Source organism: Equus asinus, chromosome 8 (assembly GCF_041296235.1).
Source record: "Equus asinus isolate D_3611 breed Donkey chromosome 8, EquAss-T2T_v2, whole genome shotgun sequence".
Classification (NCBI taxonomy): domain Eukaryota; kingdom Metazoa; phylum Chordata; class Mammalia; order Perissodactyla; family Equidae; genus Equus; species Equus asinus.
This window is the reverse complement of record NC_091797.1, coordinates 93294777-93313751: the sequence shown is the minus strand read 5'-3', so window position 1 is coordinate 93313751 and position 18975 is coordinate 93294777.

Below are 18975 nucleotides of genomic sequence, written 5' to 3'. Positions count from 1 at the left end.
CCTCGCGCGTCTCTTGGAACGGCCCCTTGGGGTGGGGCACACCTGGGCTTCCTGCGATTCTCAGGGCCTGCCTGAGTGGCGGCTGTCGGCTCCAATGAATGGCTTGCTTCGTGCTATCTCCGCCCTCGCAGGCTGGGAGGAACCGCACAGGTGAATCTGTGCGTGCGGACTTACCGTAACGCGCACGCGCTACGAGTTCTTAGCGGCCCCGGAAGAGATGTATGGGTCTCTCCCCGCCGTCAAACCTTTGGAGCTGGGGTGCTCCTCCAAAGCTGCCTGTCTGCCTCTTTCCCTTCCTCCCTGCAAGGGGCGAGGCAGGATGGTGGTGGTGGTGAAACAAAGATCAAAGGGCAGCCGGGTGGTCCTGGGGAAGCTTGCAGCCACAGCCCAGGAAGGAGTAAACATCCCCGGGGGGCGGGGGGGGGGGGGTGTCGTAGTATTTACTGCCTGTTGTATGTCAGACACGAGATTTACCCTATTGCAGGTTGAGCACTGTGCCAGATAAGTATTATCAGGATCAGGAGGAAGCTGAAGCACAGGGAGGGGAAAGCACCTTGGGCTGGTAATTGCATTCAAACTTGAGTGGAATTCTGCCCCATTCTCAGAGGAGGTGATGTGCAAACTGATCCTTGAGGAAGGGTGCAAAGAAATCCATCTCACAGAGAGAGGGGGAAAAGCATGAAAATGCGTTCCTGGCAGGGGGACAGAATGAGTAAAGGCTGGGAGATTTGTAAAAAGGAGGAGAGATGGGCTGTGGATAGCAGGAGATGGAGATGGAGGTGGTCCCATCTGTGAAGGGCCCTGAATGCCAGACAAGCAGGGTGAACATACCGTGTGGGCATTGGGGAGGCCTGGGCCTCAGTTTCTGCATCTGTGAAATGAGGGGATTGGACTGGCCCCCTTCAGGCCTGACCACGGTAAGGGACTAACAGGAAGGGTCTGGATTCCTCCAGGTCCCACTGTGGACTGGGAGAGTGGAGAGCAGTTGGAGCAGCTCAGGGGCCAAGGGTAATATTGTGCTCCAGTGCTGGAGTCTGAGAATAAATATTTTACCAAGCTGGCAGCGCCAGATCCCTGAATCACCCTGGCTTCCCCTCCCCCCCAGCCAGGGTCCTGCAGGGAAAGCCCAGGCCTGGGGTCAGGAGGCAAGAGGGGTGATGGTCTTTGCCCTGGCTCTGTCCCGGGCAAAGTTTTGGTTCTCTGAGAGGCTCAGTTTCCTCATGTGCACATGGGGGAGTTGTGGCCTGAGCTCTTAAGCCCTGTCCCCCAGACTAAAACAACATAAAATTCCAGGATTTGCAGGGACACCCCTCCTTGGGATATGCTTACAAGTGGCTGTGAGGCCAGCCAAGGCCAAGACCTTGGGCCTCTGAGAGAGTCCGGGGGCCGCTGGACCATGGGAGGGATGGAGGGGTTAGAGATGGGTCAGGGTTGGGCCTTCTGTTGGGGTCTCATAGCCTAGTGGGAGTAGGGGGAGAGATGTATCTGGACTCTAAAAGTTGTAGAGAACAAAGCTCTCACTTGCTGTTTGGCATGCTGAGGGGATGGGGAAAGGCAACCTGGAGAAGGGAATAGCATGAGCAAAGGAAGGGAGGTAGGACTGTGAGCACTTGGTTGGGGAAAAGTCAGGCAGGCGAGGCTGGAGCATGGGGTCCCTAGAGGAGGAGAACAGGTTCTTGTTGGGTTGGCTGGATCTAAGGGCTGTGACCCTCCTCCTCATGGGCAGAACTGGAGGCCCCTCAAGGTCATGGCCAGCAGCCCCAGGAGTGGAGCTGGGGACCTGTTTAGCCAACCAGTTTGGCAAGGCTGTCTCCTCTATGATGTCATCAAGCTGCTGTGTTCTCTAAATGACAGTGCCAGATAGACTTCCGGCCTTGGAGAAGAAGGGGGCCTGGCCCCAGGTGCTGAGGGATGGGAAAGGAGTGACCTTTCAATGTAGGAAACTTGGAGGCAAGTGGGCCCTGGGGAGGAGAAGGCGGTGTGAGATGCCCACCAGGCTGTTATCAGCCCCAGGAGACCAGCCTCCTGGGCAAAGGAGAGGGTTCTGGATGGGCCAGCCTGGACTACTTGTGACTTCTAGGGTTCTCTGATGCCTGACATCGTCTAGGCTCATGACAGGGGTCCCGTGTAATTGCTGCCCAGTGGGTTGGGAGCCTGGCTCCAGATCAACTTTTTAATACATGGGTGGTGATTTTATTATTACCATGACCCTCACAGCTTGAGCCCTGTGAGGTAGGACCATCATTATGCAGATGAGCAGACAGGCTTAGCGAGGCCAAGCCATGCCAGCACCTCACACAGGATTTGAACCCAGAACCCTGTTCTTTTTTTTTTTGGTGAGGAAGAGTGGCCCCGAGCTAACATCTATGCCAATCTTCTTCTATTTTGTATGTGGGATGCCGCCAAAGCATGGCTTGATGAGTGTGTGTAGGTCCAAGCCCGGGATCTGAACCTGTGAACCCTGGGCCGCCGAAGTGGAGTGTACTAACTTAACCACAACGCCACCAGGCCGGCCCCTCCAGAACCCTGTTCTTAACTATGGTACCCTACCATCTGCCATTTGAGATCTCTGCCCATGTGGGGCCTTGTCATATTTCTTAACTAGTTGTGAGCACAGCAGCTGAATCTTGGCATCACAGAGTCCTAGATGCCCATCCTGTGGTCCAAATAGGTAATCTGAGTCCCAGAGAGGGCAAGGGACAGGCTTCAGGTCACACAGCAAGTTGACGGTAGAGCCATTCTATGCCCCAGATCCCCAGCCTCCCAAATTCCTTTTTCCCCCTCAGAGCGTGGCACACCCAAGCATGAAATAACAATAACTGACACCTTTTGAGTGCCTACTGTGTGCCACTCACTCATTTAATCATCATCACACCCCCATGAGGTAGGTACTAAAATTATATCCATTTTACGGATAAAGAAACTGAGGCCAGAGAGGGGAAGTCACTTGTCCAAGTTGACACAGCATGTTGGTGGTAGGGCTGAGATCTGAACCTAGATGTGTGGGCCTTTTTCCCTTGGTGGACCCGGTAGGCTTCATCGGAGGCATGAAGACCTCTAGACAGGAGGGCGGATGGCACCTTTGCAGGCTTCGGAGGCGAGCAGTGTCCAGTTCATAGTTTCCAGGCGGGCCTGGCCTCCCTGGGGCAGGCAGAAAAGTGCTGAGACTGGGAAACGCTCTGAACCTTCCCAGAGGAGGCAGCCACGGTGGGAGGGAGCGCTCGGTGCAGACCTCAGAGCCAAGTGTAGACGTGGCGGCTGGACCCGCTGCAGGCGAGGGAGGGCAGGCGGGTGGGGCCCAAGCCCGAACTGGCCTCCCAGCAGTATTCCCAGCCATCCGCCAGCCAGTCCCGGCCCTGCCCGCCCTTCTAGCTCGCCATCTGGATTTGAGATGAAGACGCTGGGCCTAATAATAGCTGAATGGCAGCAAAGGCAATGCCTGGAGCCACAGCCAGAGGGGGGCTGGGGTCCCTCATCATCTCGTGCTGGCCTGGTACAGGTTTCAGAACTTTTAAAATAATAGCAGGTGCTTATGAAATGCATACGCGTGCCAGGCATTGTGCTAAGGCTTAGCCCACAGTAACTCATGTATTCCTCACAACCACCCCAATGAGATAAAACTGTTATTAGCCCCATTTGATGGATAGAGAAACTGAGGCACAGAGAGTTAAGCAACTTGCCTGTGATGATTATGGCAGCCTCCAATTGCTAAGCACACACGTCCATCCTGAGCACTGTGCTAAGCACTTTCTGTGTATTTTCCTATCTGAGAAAAATACAGGAGGCATTATAGGCAGCTCATCATTTATTTAGATGAGGGAAAAATGGGACCCAGAAGGAAAAGGGACTTGCCTAAGGTCACGTGGCTATGAGGAGCAGAGTCAAGACTCAAACCCAGGACTCTAACTCTAGAGAGGTTAAGACCTTGGCTTCTGGAATCAGACAAACACGAGTATGCTGGGGACATTGCTGCTCCTTAGCTGTGTGGCCTTGGCAAGTCACATCACCTGCCTGTGCCTCTGTTTTCTCCTCTGTGAAATGGGCATTTGGTTGAGATGATACTATCACCTGCCAGCTATTAAGCCCACCTTGGGGACAGCAGGTCATTGACGTCGTGCATTTACATTGTGCATTCCCTCCTTCAGTTATCACAACAGCCCTCAAGGTGGGGATTCCTCTTCTCCCACACCTGTTTTATAGAAGAGACATGTGAGGCTCAGAGAGGGAGAGGATTTGCCCAGGACCAACTACAAGTGAGTCAGGACTTGAGCCCAGTGCCGTGTTTCCAGAGGCTGAGCTCTTGTCTCTTTCTTGACACTTTGCATCCTGATGCTGAGGCACAGATGGGGTGTGGGCTGTGCCTGGCTCACACAGCGAGGTACGTCTCTAGGGCCATCTGCTATGTGAAGGCCAGGAGGAGAAGGCTTGTCTGCCAGCCCCACTCAGCTCACTGCAGTCACAGCTTTTCCGGGCTTGGAGCAAGATGTTCTCTAGCCTCAAATTTCTGAAGAGATGCCCTGTTCTTCCAAAGCCTACAGCAAGATCCAGATTTTTGGGACCCTTCTCTGGGATGCCAGGGTGCTGGATTCCAGGTTCGGCTGGCAGAGGTGGGGAGGTCTCTTCTGGCCAAAGAGGACTAGTGGTGGAGTCATGAGGGAAGCTTGGGGCTTACAATCTTCAAGTTTTGCTTAAATCCTCATTCTTCCATTCAGTAGCCACTTCCTCTCCCTGAGCCTCAGTTTCTTCATCTGTCAAATGGGGGCACTAATGTCTCCTGTAGTAGATTGTATGCAAAAATGACTTGAATGCTTTGCCTCCCTGTATGCAAGCCCCTTTGCAATGTGACTTTGGAACCCTTCCCATCAGGAGAGAGAGTACTTCCTCTCCCCTTGAATCTGGGCTCAGTTATGTGACTTCTTTTGGCCAGTAGAATGCAGCAAAGGTGACATTGCCAGTTCCGAGCCTGGACCTTAAGAGGTCTTGTAGCTTCCACTCATTCTCTTGGGACCGTCCCGGCTGTCATGTGAACATCCTGCTGAAGGATGACAGACCACTGGAGCAGGAACGGGCTGTTGAGTTGTCGTAGCTGAGGCCATGCCAGTCCGTCCCTGGCTGATCCAACAGCTGACCACAGATGAGTGAGTAAGCCCCACTGAGACCAGAAGAACCCCTAGCTGAGCCCAGCCCAAACTGCCATTCCGTGAAATCATGAGCTAAATAAATGGTTGCTGTTTTAAGGCATTAAGTTTTGGGGTGATTCGTTATGCAGCATTGTTGGGTAATACGCAGTTTTATTCAGTGTTATTGATGGTAACTGCTGTGACAAACCGAAAATCTCAATGCCTTAACCCAGTCAGAGTTTCTTTCTCACTCACGCACAGTCTTATATAGGCCAGGACTCTCCTAACCCATCTTCCTTGGAAGGCAGCTCTCTTTCAAGCAGTGACTCCCCCAGGCCCTCCCTGAGATTCATTCCTGAACCCTCTGCATGTGGAAAGGAAGCCTAAAAATCAAAAAAGGCTCACCATCTCTTAATTGCCTTGGGCCAGGGGTGACGTGTGATTTCCTTGGCCAGAAGGTAGTCACAGAACCCACTAACTGCAGGGGAGGATGAGAATGTGCCCTTCTTGTGTGCCCAGGATGAGGAAACAGGTTGGAGACCACAGAGCATCACTTCTGCCACATTCCTTCCCTCACCAAGCTGCCATGAGGGGTCAGGCAGGGAATTAACATCTATAGCAAACTGACTCCAGCATCTAGAACAAGGTGGTTTAAATAAGGGGCAATTTGTAGGTGAAGAATCTGAGGCTCAGAGAGGTTGAGGAATTTGCCCCAAATCACACAGCGAGCCAACTGAGCAGCTGTTTGTGGTAGTGAAGGGCTCAGGATAGATCTGAGATTGGACAAGTCTAGCTGCAAATCCCGACTCTGTCACTTTCTCACTGTGTGACATTAGGCAAGTTACCCAGTTTCTCTGGGCTTCAGTTTCCTTTTCTACAAAATGGGGAGAGAGGAATAGTTCCCACCTCATAGCATTGGGGTGAGCACTGAGGAGCTTGTGTGTGTCAAGAGCTTAGCTTAGATCCTGGGACCTGGGACCTGCTTAATAAACATGAGTCACCCAGGCAGACATGATGCTATTTCTGATCTTCCCTTGCCAGGGTCAGCAAATTTATTATGTTTTGTACAAATCCTGTCCCTTCCTCCTACCTCTTGTGGTGTGAATGGTTTTATTTGCTTGGTTAAGAGAAGAAAATTTTTCCCTGGTTGGATACTAGTCAGTCAACAAACCTTTACAGGCAAAAAGCCCCCAACAGCGATGACTGTTCTGCTGACAGAGGTCTGAAATGCCTCCATGCCTGCTTCCTTTAGACTGAAGCTTGGCTCTGTGAGGTGCATCCCCTGCCCAACCCACCTCTAGCGTTGTCCCATAGCTGGGAAGGGGACAGGGCCAGAGGGTCTGGAGCTAATGGGCTCCGGCTGGGGAAGGGCCAGGTCCAGAACGGACCCTGCGGGGTGTGTCGTCTGTGCAGTCTGAAAATTTCTGCCCACCCAGAAGGAAAGGTCCAAGATGGATGAGGGGTGGGTTCCCCTCCTTTCTCCCCCTTTTAACCCACCTCTGAATCTCCCCCTGCAACCAGCCAGAGGTTCGTGAGCATCCGCTGACACTTGGTAGGGCTCATGGAGCTCACAGTCTGGAGGGCAAGACAGACTCAGCAAACAGCACCCCAGGTAAAGTTACCATTACAGATTAGGTGAGCTCTGTGAAGGAGGAGCCACGTGGCGCTGTGGGAGCATGTACTGGGGGCCTACTTTAATTTTTTTTTTCTTTGTGAGGAAGATTTGCCCTGAGCTAACATTTGTGCCAGTCTTCCTCTACTTTGTATGTGTGACACCTCCACAGCATGTCTAATGAGTAGTGTAGGTCCACACCCATGATGTGAACCTGCACACCCTGGGCCCCGGAAGCAGAGCACAGGGAACTTTAACCACTTGGCCACAGGGCCAGCCCCCCTAAATTATTTTTAAAGTTTTGTCTTGACTAGATAATCCTGGGAGGTCAGAGAATCTCTGGTCTCTCATGAAATAATTATGCTCAGATCTGGAAATTTGCTGAACAAAGGACTGAGTTGCTCTTGAGGTGAGGGTGGTGTTCCAGGCAGGAGGAACAGGCTGTGCAAATGCCCTGAGGGAAGAACAACCTCTAGGATTTCATGGAGGACCAGTATGACTGGAGCTTGAAGGGTAAAGGAAGGAGTGGGGTGTGAATGGGAAGGGAGAGGGGAGCAGGGGCCAGGCCAAAGGCTCCCTGTGGCAGGACTGGCTACGTAATTTGTGGGGCCTGGTGCAAAATGAGAACATGAGGCCCCTTGTTCAAGAATTATTACGAATTTCAAGATGGTTACAGTAAAGCATTAAACCAAGCATGGGGCCCTGTGCAACTGCACAGGTCGTACACCCATGAAGTTGGCTCTGCCCATGGACCATAGTAAGAAGGAAAACTTCGCTGTGAGGGCCGTAGGGAGCCATGGAAGGCTTTAGAGCTGGGGTGATAAGATCTGATTTGCATAAGCCATAGTTGCTGTCTTACTACACCACACCTGGATGGTATTTGACTTTCTCCTCTCCGCACACGTGGTCTGATTCATTTTCCTAAAATATTTTACTCAGAATGTCACTACCCTGCTCAAGAACCTGCAGTGGCTCCCACCTCCTAATCAGATCTAGTCCAAACTCCCTACCTACACACTCAAGGCCCTTCATAATTTCCCCTCACCTGATTTAGTTAACCTGATGTCAACATAGGCTGTGTGCTGCATGCCACAGATGATGAATCCAGACCCAGGCTTGAGACTGCAGAGAAACAAAAATGCGGATTGCCATGTGAAATTTCCTGATTTTTAAATGTTAACGATGAATTCAAAAAGCTATTAAGAAGGTGTGCAGGCCAGACACACATGTCCATGGGCAGGACCTGGCCCACCAGGCAGCCCCGGGGTGCGATAGGGCTTGGTGAGCGCCTAGAGGTGAGCGTGATGAAGAGGAGTCAGGAAGGACCTAACTGCATCCTGGATTCTGGAACACCCTTGCCCTGGCAGAGATGTGCCCTAGGTGGAACTCACTACCACAGGCACACATTGAGCACCTACTGTGTACAAGGCTCTGGGCTAGGTTGGGGATACAAAGTACACTGTGAGGCTGCACCCTCCTCCAGGGCAGGGGTGGGCCAACTACAAGAGACCCGGGCTCCAGTTCTGACTTGCCCTCCTGCAATTGCTCTGTGTCCTTGGGTTAGTGTGGTGTAGTACTAACTTTTTTGAGGAAGATCAGCCCTGAGCTAATGTCTGCCGCCAATCCTCCTTTCTGCTGAGGAAGACTGGCCCTGAGCTAACATCCATGCCCATCTTCCTCTACTTTATATGTGGGACGCCTGCCACAGCATGGCTTGCCAAGCGGTGCCATGTCCACACCCGGGATCCGAACCAGTGAACCCAGACGCGGAAGCGGAACATGTGCACTGAACTGCTGTGCCACCAGGCCAGCCCCTAGGAAACAATTTTGAGCGAACTAAAACAACGAGTTTGAGGGTTTCTCTCTTTCTACCTGGAAATTTTTATAATCTTGATACCACTTCTGACCACCTTCCAACAAAGTCCCCTTTTGCTCAGGGTAATCCAGGGAGGTTTCTGGTATTTGAAAACATCCACTCCTAATACCCAAAAGAATTTTGCCTCCAAAAGTAGAGAAGGGTTACTCTTCCTCAGTCCTACCCCTTACCTTTGGACCAGTTCTTTCAGCCCCAACCATCACAGCCTGGTTAGACCCACCTGCTTCTTAAAGGGACAAAGTCCCTTTGGGGAGACTTCTGATCATTTAAATCTCCTTCAACAACACAGGAGTGGTGTTCAAACATTACCCTGGGAATTCTTCTTTGCCCTCTCTCAATATTTTCCCAGAAAGAGAGCTGAGGCTCCTTTCAGAGCGCCAGTCCCTTGTTCTCCTCCCAGCCCCTCAGCTGTCTTGTGCATCAATTAGCTGGTGACTAATTGCTCCCTAATTGCAAAATGACTGACCCACCCACACCAGGGACACGGGGCCATGGGCATCTTCCAGGGAAAGGTCTTTTGTGAGTCCCGGTGGTTCACTTGTTCCACAAATGTGGGTTGAACCTTTTCTTTAGTGGCAGCTCTTGTTCCAGGGCCTGGGGACTCAGTGGTGAGCAAGACAGACAGATTGTCCTGCCTTCAAAGAGCTCAGGCTAGCGGGAGCCAAATAGCAACAAATAAATCATTTCCGATAATAACTGCTATGATAAAAAAAAAATTAGGGGCTGGCCCCGTGGCCAAGTGGTTAAGTTCACGCGCTCCAATGCAGGGGGCCCAGTGTTTCGTTGGTTCGAATCCTGGGCGCGGACATGTCACTGCTCATCAAGCCACACTGAGGCAGCGTCCCACATGCCACAACTAGAAGGACCCACAACGAAGAATATACAACTATGTACTGGGGGGCTTTGGGGAGAAAAAGGAAAAAAATTAAATCTTAAAAAAAAAAATTTAAAAGGATAACACAGTATAGACTGCCAGGAGCTTCACATATGGGTGCCGGGAAGGCTTTCTACGGAGGTGACATTTGAGTTGAGACCTGAATGGTAATTAGGAGACAACCAGAGTGAAGATGAGGAGGAAGCACGGTCCAGGGAGAGAGCACAGGCCAGGGCAGAGGTCAGGTGGGAGGGACCAGCGTGGCCTGTCTGAACAGCACTCACTGCATCCACACAGCCCCGGGGATTCAGGAGTCAGCCATCAGGCCGGAGCTGGTTGAGAATGGAGCAAACACCCCTCCCTGCCCTGTTGGCAGAGACTGGGGGCGGGGTTTACTCCTCCTGGCTCCGCCCCCAGAAGGAGGAATTATCCATCTAATTGGTCAGATTCCAGGATCCTGATTGGTCTTTGGTGGGGCTCTTTCTTCAAGGTCCCAGACTCCACAGAAACACCCTCCCCGCTTCCCCGGGGGCTTCGAACTGCGCCCCTTAGAGGGTTCACTTTAAAGGGAGTGGCTGCTGTGCTCTGGGAAGCAGTTCCTAAAAAGCTGCCCTTGGGGCACAGGATGGGAACTGCAATATTGACTTGTGTTTGTAGGAGTTCCAATGTCATATTTGATCTTAACAATGATTTCGGACAAAGGACCAAAGAGAAACAACCAAGCAAGGAGGGCTCCTGCCTCTAAAAAGGGTTGAATTTAACCCCAGGAACAACTGTAACCGCTAAGTTTAGTGAGAACTGCTACTTAACTCGTACCTCCCTCTTGGTTCATTAAACTCCTGTTCTCAAATTAAAAGTGCTGTTGGGTTCGGAGGTTGGGTCAAAGGTGAGCTCATTCATTCACATTATGAAGTTGTTAATTTGAAGTGTGCCCATGTTAGATCTCTCTGTAAGACACAAGTATCCATCTGGGCTGTTCAATACTCTATGGGGTTCGAGAGTTTCCTTTTTAGGGCCAAAGCATTACTGGAGGTAGGCAATTCCTACTGCTCTCACTTATTTCTGCCATGGGAGAAAGGATCTCCCGCCTGTCACCACAGGTCCCAGGCATCACTCGGCACCTTGAGGCAGCTCCCAAAATTGCAGACAGAAGCTTTAGAAGGAAACTGTCAGGCTCTATAGGGCTTGCCTTGTGTCTCCAAAACTTATTAAATGACATCACAAGTAAGGCTTGGCAAATAGGATGTGGGAGTCCGGCCAGTGAGGGCAGACAGGAGCTTGAGGGCATGGATGCAGGAAGGATGGAGATGGAGACTGCCAATAGGTGGAGGTGAGGACAGAGCTGAGCACCTCGGAAGGAGAATGAACAATACTAGTTAACATTACAGAACACTTTTCACAAGTGTGGTCCTCTTTTATCCTCAGAACCCCTGACTGGTGAGATATAATTATACTCATTTTGTAGATAAGGATCCTAAAGTCCAGAAAGGTCATGGAGCTACACATAACCAAGCCACACAGCTTAGACTGGTGCTTAGTGAGTGAGCACTTGACATTTATGGAATAAAAGTAGAAAGTGTGCATTTGATAGCACTTTTTAAAAGAACTGTAAATGATGAGAAATTTACATTATTGCATAGTCTTAAGTGTCTCCCCACAAGACACTTACTAATTACAAAGGGGTGCTTTACAACATAGAAACTGAGCTGCTTAACCAATTGATCAGTGTTAACATCACCAGTAATAAATCACGTTGACAGACGCCAGCCTGGTGGCGCAGCGGTTAAGTGCACATGTTCGGCTTCTCGGCGGCCCGGGGTTCGTCGGTTCGGATCCCAGGTGTGGACATGGCACCGCTTGGCACACCATGCTGTGGTAGGTGTCCCACATATAAAGTAGAGGAAGATGGGCACGGATGTTAGCTCAGAGCCAGTCTTTCCCAGCAAAAAGAGGAGGACTGGCAGTAGTTAGCTCAGGGCTAATCTTCCTAAAAAAAAAAAAAAAAAAGTCATGTTGACAGAATGTAGCCCCTGTATGATGCACTAAGAAGGGTACAACATCATTTCTGTGGGATTCTTGCCAAAAATGCATAACCTTGAACTTACCATGAGAAAACATCAGATATCCAAACTGAGAGATTTCTATGAAATGACTGATCAGTACTCTTCAGTGTCAAGGTTATAAGAGATAAGAGAGACTGAGGAATTGTCATAGATTGGAGGAGACTAAGAAGACATAACAACTAAATGCAATGTGGGATTCTGGGTTCGATCAAAAGGAAAAACTCAAATAAGGTCTATAGGTTAGTTAATAGTGATGTATTCGTGTTAATTTCCTGGTTCCGATCATTGTTAGGTAAGATGTTAACGTTAGAGAAAGTCAGGTGAGAGTATAGGAGGTGAAGAATTTAGGAGAACTCTCTGAACTATTTTTGCAACTGTTCTATAAGTCTAAAATTAGTTCATAATAAAACATTTTTTAAACTATCAAATCAATTGGAGAATATGTGAATTATATCTCAATTGTTAAAAATTATAAAAATCTTGACAAAGTAAGGCATTAATATATAGCTTCTTCACATGGGACCTTCTCCTCTACCAGTGCTCATTTTTCTCTTCTGATTTGAGGTGGCATTTAGAATCTCTGGATGTTCCAGATAGTCTTAGCTCAAATGCCGTGTCTTCCAAGGAGCTCTACTTGATCTCTACAGCCAGGAGTTGTGACTTCCTCCCCTGAACTACCATGACACTTTTTCTGCACCTCTATTAGGGATTTATCATCTGCTTAGTGGACATCTATGGTATGGTCCACCCAGTCCTCCTGCCCAGCTCTTCTTCCCCCTTCTGAGACAACCAGGACGTTCTCTCAGGAGCTGCCATGTTGTTACAGAACCACCCTAAGCCACAGTTGATTGGTCCAGGGGTAGAGCTCTGACTCAGCTGGGCCAATCAGATGCCTTCCCAGGTTTTTTTCCCTCACACTGGAACTGAGAAGTTAATTGGCTGTCTCTGGTTGCTGGCCCCAAGAGATGTGAAACATGGGAGCTGTTAGCCATCATGTTCTCTGCCCCATGGAGGAACCCTGTCTGCAACTAGAGAGAGAAGTCAGCTGATACAGAGAGAAGCAGAAAGAGAGAGCTGATTCCATTTGTTTTTGAAGTTTTTTGTCCTTGCCAGAAGTGGTTGGTTGGTTGACCCCGCTGTCAACTACGTAACCCCCAGAATCCAATCTCCCAATAAAATCCCCTTGCAATAAATCTTTATTAAGGTAGCCAGAATAGTTTTATGTGGCTTTCAACCCAAAGACAAAGAATACAACTACTCTGAGTTATTTGCATAAATGCTTTATCTCTCCCATTCATCTGGCAATTGCCAAATGCCCATTTTAGATACAATTCTCACTGGCCTGTGACTAGTGAGAAAACTAGGACAATGTGGTGAGTTACTTAGAAAGGTAATTTTTTTAAATTGCTGAATTCTGAGATTAGTACTTATTAAATTTTATGGTGACTTCTTTAATGCTCTTTGACAAATAACCAAATGTTGGCAACAGTGTGCCCCATTTGGGGAGAATGTTTTACTGGGAAGTGAAATCCCAGAGTCTGGGACGCGCTGTCCAGGTAATGATTCCTCTGGGACAGGGCCCTCACCTGGTTCCCTGCACAGCTCCTGGCACATGGCAGGGCAGGTGCCGCTGAAATGAGTGAGATGAGCTAATGGGTTTAGATCTGTTCTGGTCTCCTGCCTGTCACGCGGAGATGATCTGATTTTGAGCTGTTACAGCTTGTTCATTCACTTTATTCTTTTATGATTTTCAAAGGAAGCCTAATTTCTTTATTTGAAAAATGTCCCACTAGTCCTGCCTGGGTCCTCTTTCAAGTGGACCTCAGATTAATTTTCTCTTTTATCCTCACATCTGTCTAGGAATGGCTTGGCTAGGAGGAAAGGTGAAGGCTCTGCTCTCAGAACGTGGTCAGCTCACTGTGGTGGGGAAAGAGCACTGGGATGGGAGTCAGACAGCACTGGTTTCTCCTCTGACTGGTTCCAAGGTCTCAGGCTACTGACTTTATTGCTCTGAGCCTCAGTTTCCCTATCTATGAAATGGAGATGCTACCTAGCACAGGGCTGTTATGAGGGGCTGAATAAGGCTTTGGCAGCAATTTGGAAACTGGAAGAGAGGAGACAGGTGCCAGGTGTTACAGGCAGTGTTAGGAGATATTTGAGGGGGAAATGATTAAGTAATAGAAATGGGAAGGCAGGGAAGTGTAGGGAAGTTGGTAAGCACTTCCTAGCTGTTCCTAGCTCTATTACTTGCAAGTGGCCTCACCTGTCTGTGCCTTAATTTCCTCATCTTGAAATCCAGGTCCCACAGGTCCTCCTGATACCTCATACGGGGCACCGAAGTACGCATAGAACTGGTTAGAGAAGGAGAGGCCATCCAGGTGGAGGGGACGGCATGAGCAAAGGCTTGGAGTTAGGAATTATTGCGGCGTGGATGAGAAACACTGGTCTCACATGTTTTGTTTCATGGCGACAATAGTAATACTTCTCTATCATGATGAGAATTAAGCGAGATAATGCGGATAGAGCACTTAGCACAGACTGGCACGTGGCAAACTCAGTAATGGTCCTTGTCCTTTCAGCCATTGTTTTATTTTACAGATAAAGAAAACGGAGCCTCTGAGAGGTGATGTGGCTGGCCCAGTCACATAGCTATCAGAGATGGAGTAGGATTTGAACCCACATCTTGACTCTAGAGGCCAGGCTCTGAAGAGGCCAGGCTCTGAACAACCGTACAGTCACCCCGTTATGGGGCCTCTGCTCCAGACCTCGGCTGCCTGCCTGACTCAGCAACTGTGGGTGGCCTCGCTTCTGTGCGTAGGCAGGAGAGCCAGCGAAAACCAAATATGGCCAGACCAGGCCCTCCAAGCTGACCCCTGAGCTGGGCTTGCTTCTGCCTGCTCATCTGTGCTGTGGGGCCCTCCCCCCTGTGTAACCTCCTGGCTCTGCCCCGGAGGACGCTGGGAGAGCCTCCATTCAGACCCCTCTCCTAATAGGAGCTTGTTGAGCAAGTTACTGAAAGAGAACATGTGAGATCAGTGTCTCATCCATGTCACAATAACCAGCTCTTATGCATCCTTCAGTGCCCAGTGTGAGGTATCAGGAAAAATTACTTCCTGACTGGGTGACTTGGAGTAAGTCACTCATCTCATCCATCCTTCCTTGCTTCCTCCCTCCCTCCCTCTCTTCCTTGCTTTCTCCCTCCCTTCCTTCCTCCCTCCCTCCCTTCGTGTCTCCCTCCCTCCCTTCCTTCCTCCATTCCTCCTTTCCTTCCTTCCATCCATCATCCATCATTCATCCATCCATCCAGTGGGCACCTACATGTCCCAGGCACTTTACATACAGTCTCTCCTTCCAGGCTAGAAGCCCCTTGGGGATTGCAAACCAGGTGCCAGAAGATAACTGTTCAACCAATATCCATGGGCGAAGGCTTGCCTTCACTACAGGCTCTTATCATTAACACCCCCATTTCACAGTTGGGAAGACTGACACTCAGGAGAAGTCTAAAGGACACACAGAAGAGATGAGTGAAGCCAAGACTTGACCCCTGATCTGTCAGGCTCTGGAGGCCAAGTTCTTAACCACTGGTCAGTACTGCCCAGCTCCTAATGGAGGGAGGGACCATGGTGAGGGTCAGGTTCTGGGGCAAGGCTGGGACCACTTCTCTTTCAGTCCTTGGTTCCCATGTAGTCCCCTTAACCCACGGCCTTTTGAGTTCTAAGGCAGCTGTCCCTCACTCCCTTCCCTACTCCAGCCCCTCCGCAGTCAGAGCTGGTCTGACACTTGCCAGGCTGGCTGGAAGAGGATGAATTCTTCCCCTTGCCTCCCCTGTCTGGGCCTTTGAGAGTGCCTGTCCCATCTCAGAGCCTACAAAGTCCTTTTCAAGGTCACTGGCATCCTCACCTCAGCTCTTTGCGGGAGGCAGGGCAGGGAGAGTCTTCCCCACGGTTTAGATAGGGGAACTGAGGTCCCAGCATCAGTCATAAGCCACATCAAGGAGTGCCCAGCTAGGCCTGGAATCTCTTGCTTTAAGGAACTGAGCATGGAATTGGCTGCTAAATCTTTCCTGAAGCCATGGTATGAGGTGCTTAGAGTCCGACAGATCCCAGTTCTGCCATTCACCAGCTGTGCAGCCTTGGGGGAGTCAGGTCACCTCTCTGAACCTGAGTGTTCTCTGAAAAATGGGGACAGTGCTAATATCGATTTGAGAGATGTTAGGCGGATGAAATGAAATAATGCTTGTGAAGCACTTAGCACAGTGCCTGGAACACAGTGGGTGCTCAGACAATGAGGTTATTATTAAGCTAGAATATCAGATCCAGAGAGTTATCCTGGCCAAGGGTAATGGTATATAACATTCCTTTATCACTGCAATGTGCCAGGCATGTTCATCAGGGCAACATATCTATAATTCAGTGCCATTTTACAGATGAGGTCACTGGGGCTCAGAGAGAGAAAGTGACTTGTCCTAACTCTCTGTCCAGAAGTAGGAAGATTCTGGGCTTGGACTCAAAGGTCTGTGTCCATAACCTCAGCTCTGCTCCACTGTGCTGGATTCTCTAACCCCATCATGCTAAGGCCCAGAGAGGGAAAGGAAGTTCTGTGGGGCCCCATAGCAGACCACGTTGGGGAGGCCTTTTCCATCCTAGCAGCTCCGCATGGGTCCGGGTAATTCTCCAGCCCTAGGATTAAAGCAGGGCCTGATGGACACATTCACAGTCCTTGGAAAGGTCCTGAAATCTGGTCTACGGTCTCAAGCTGGCCAGCAGATCCCATCTTCCCCAGACACTCCTCAGCCCCCACTCCACCCTGTGACCACTCCTTCCCCACCCACAGCTTTCTGCATGGGCCCCCCACCTTTTAAAGAAATCAGTGGAACCTTCTGCCAAAGAAAACTCGTTGATGCCCGCGAACCAGCCAGCTGGGGAGGAGGCTGCCCTGGAATGTCAGAGGGGGGTCACTAAGCTGTTTGTGAGCAGGCCAGCAGAGAAATGTGAGCAGCTCCCTTTTTTGGGGAAAGTCAGAACTCCTTCTGTGGGAAAGGATCCAGGGCAGGCCAGCTCAGAGGCTCGGGCCTCAGTTTCCCTATAATCACCACCATGGCCTTCATGGGGTAAGAATAACATCAGTTATTGATTCAACAACTATTGGTTAAGTGCCTGTGTACCAGGCACCAGCTGGCTGCTTGGGACAGAGTGTGTCGTCGGGGGCCGACTTCCCAGCAGGAGGCAGTCTCTCAGCAACTCTGATGAGTTAGAGGCAAGCACCCCAGGCCCACAACCCCTAATCAACACTCTTGTAGCTTGGCAGGTTTCAGAATTCAGGATTTTGGGGAGTTTTAAAAGGTAATCTGTTGGGGTCTGGGCCCCCCCCCCCGGCCCCATCTCCAATCAAACATGTGACTATTGCTCTATCGAGAAGCGTGAGTATTGACTTTAAGTGGGGTAGACAAAGATTCTGCACAGCCTCAGTCCTTTCAGGTCAGATTTTCCCCAAAATGAGTTTTCTTCCAATATACGGAAAAGCCCTTGGTTGTCTGGGCTTTCTGGGCTGTGGAACTGAAGATAAAGGATTGAGGAGCTGATTCCTCTGCCCATTGTACAGATGAGAAAACTGAGACTCAGGGCAGGGGAGTCACCTACCCAAGGCCCTGGAGCAAGCAAATGCTGCAGGTGGGTGGGAACGCAGGTCTCGGTGACTCCAGATTCAGAGCTTGTCATCACCAGGGATCCCGCCTGGGAGAGAAGCACAGGCTGAGTGGAGAAGGTTCCTTGGCCAAACCTCAGCGGCCCACCAGCCAGTTCCGCCAGGAAGGAGTTAAGCTCAAGCTGGGCTTCCGCCAGGCCTCTGCACCACGGCTCCTTGCCGGGCCTGCCTGTCTGGGGCCTGTTTACCAGGCTGCGCTTGCATCACCGGCTTCGACGTGCAGTGCAAACACACTCACATTCTTGGGTCATGAGAAATGCACAATTGCGGTGACATCATGCCCAGAGAGGAGGTTTTCGCCAGCCTCCCTCCTGCCCACAGTCAAAGCTGTTTAATTAGCACCCTTAACTGGAACACTTGTCTTCTTGTAAAAACCAACTGGAGAAACTCTTATGGGTGGGGGTGATGGGAGTTGGAGTGTGTGTGTGTATGTGTGTTTTAAGGGATAAAAATAGCTCATCTGGGACTCCTTTTGGGGTATTTGTGAGTATTAATGTACCACTGTTTATATGAAATCTATGTCACACTGGACATTTTCATCTGAATTTGGCTTGGAGATGGGATGAGAGAAACCACCCATGTCTTTTTGTTCCCTCTAGTTTTTCCTTTTGGGAGGAGACACGTAGGCCAAGTAAGAGGGCCCTTAGAGACGATTTAGACCAACCCTTCATTATACAGCCAAGGAAAGGGAGGCCCAGAGAGGGGAGAGCCTTGCCTGAGGTCACACAGCGAGGCTCTGAGTTCCACACCCCTCATGTGCATTTGGCAGCATTGTCCTCAGTGCTCACTTCTGCTTTGTGAGTTGGTTTTTCAGGGTGTTAGAAAGAGAGATGCTTCTGACCAGAGCTTCCTGGCTGTGTTTTGAGATCAGAGTGGAGGTGATGGCAATGGTGGTGGTGGTGGTGGTGGTGGGTGTGGAGTTGGGGTGGGAACAGAGAAGAGTGATTGGGACCACAGGAGACCTCAACCTCACTGTCCCCCACCAAAAAGAACCTACCATAGGCTTTGAAACATCTGTTCCTCCCCCAGACAACCCCAGGGGTCCTTTACCTCCCCCTTCTCAAGAAGTCCCACACCCTCACTGGCCTCCTTCCATGACTATTGAAGACTGATTTCCCACTGAGAGGGGCTAGATTTTTAGCAAATGAAGATAGAAGACACCCAGTTAAATCTGACATTCAGATAAACAATAAATAATGTTTTAGTATAAATATGTCCCATGCAATACGGGGACATGGAGTTATCTGGCAGCGCTGTTCTTCATCTTTATCATCATCCTTGTGGCGGACACTCTCAACTATCTCCTCAACCTTCCTTCTCCTTCCTCATTAACCACACTCTGCTTTTTGTCTGGGGTGGCATTGTGTCCCAGGGGATGAGTCATGATTAGTCTAAGCTAGTCATGACAATCCTGTCCTCCTTTGCTTTCCCAGACTCCCTTGCGGTCAGGGATGATCTGGTGACTTTAAAATATGTCTGCACATTTTTCAACACCCTCCTTTTCAGAAGGTGGAAATTCATCCCTTCCCCGTGAATGTAGGCTGGACTTACTGACTCATTTCAAAGAGTGACTTCCCAGGCTAGGTCATAAAAACCATTGTTGCTTCTGCCTTATTCTCTTACATTACTCTTTCTGGGGGAAATTAGCTGCCATGTTGTGGGGACACTCAACAGCCCTGTGGAGGGGCCCACGTGGGAGGAACTAAGTTTTCTCACCAATAGGCAGC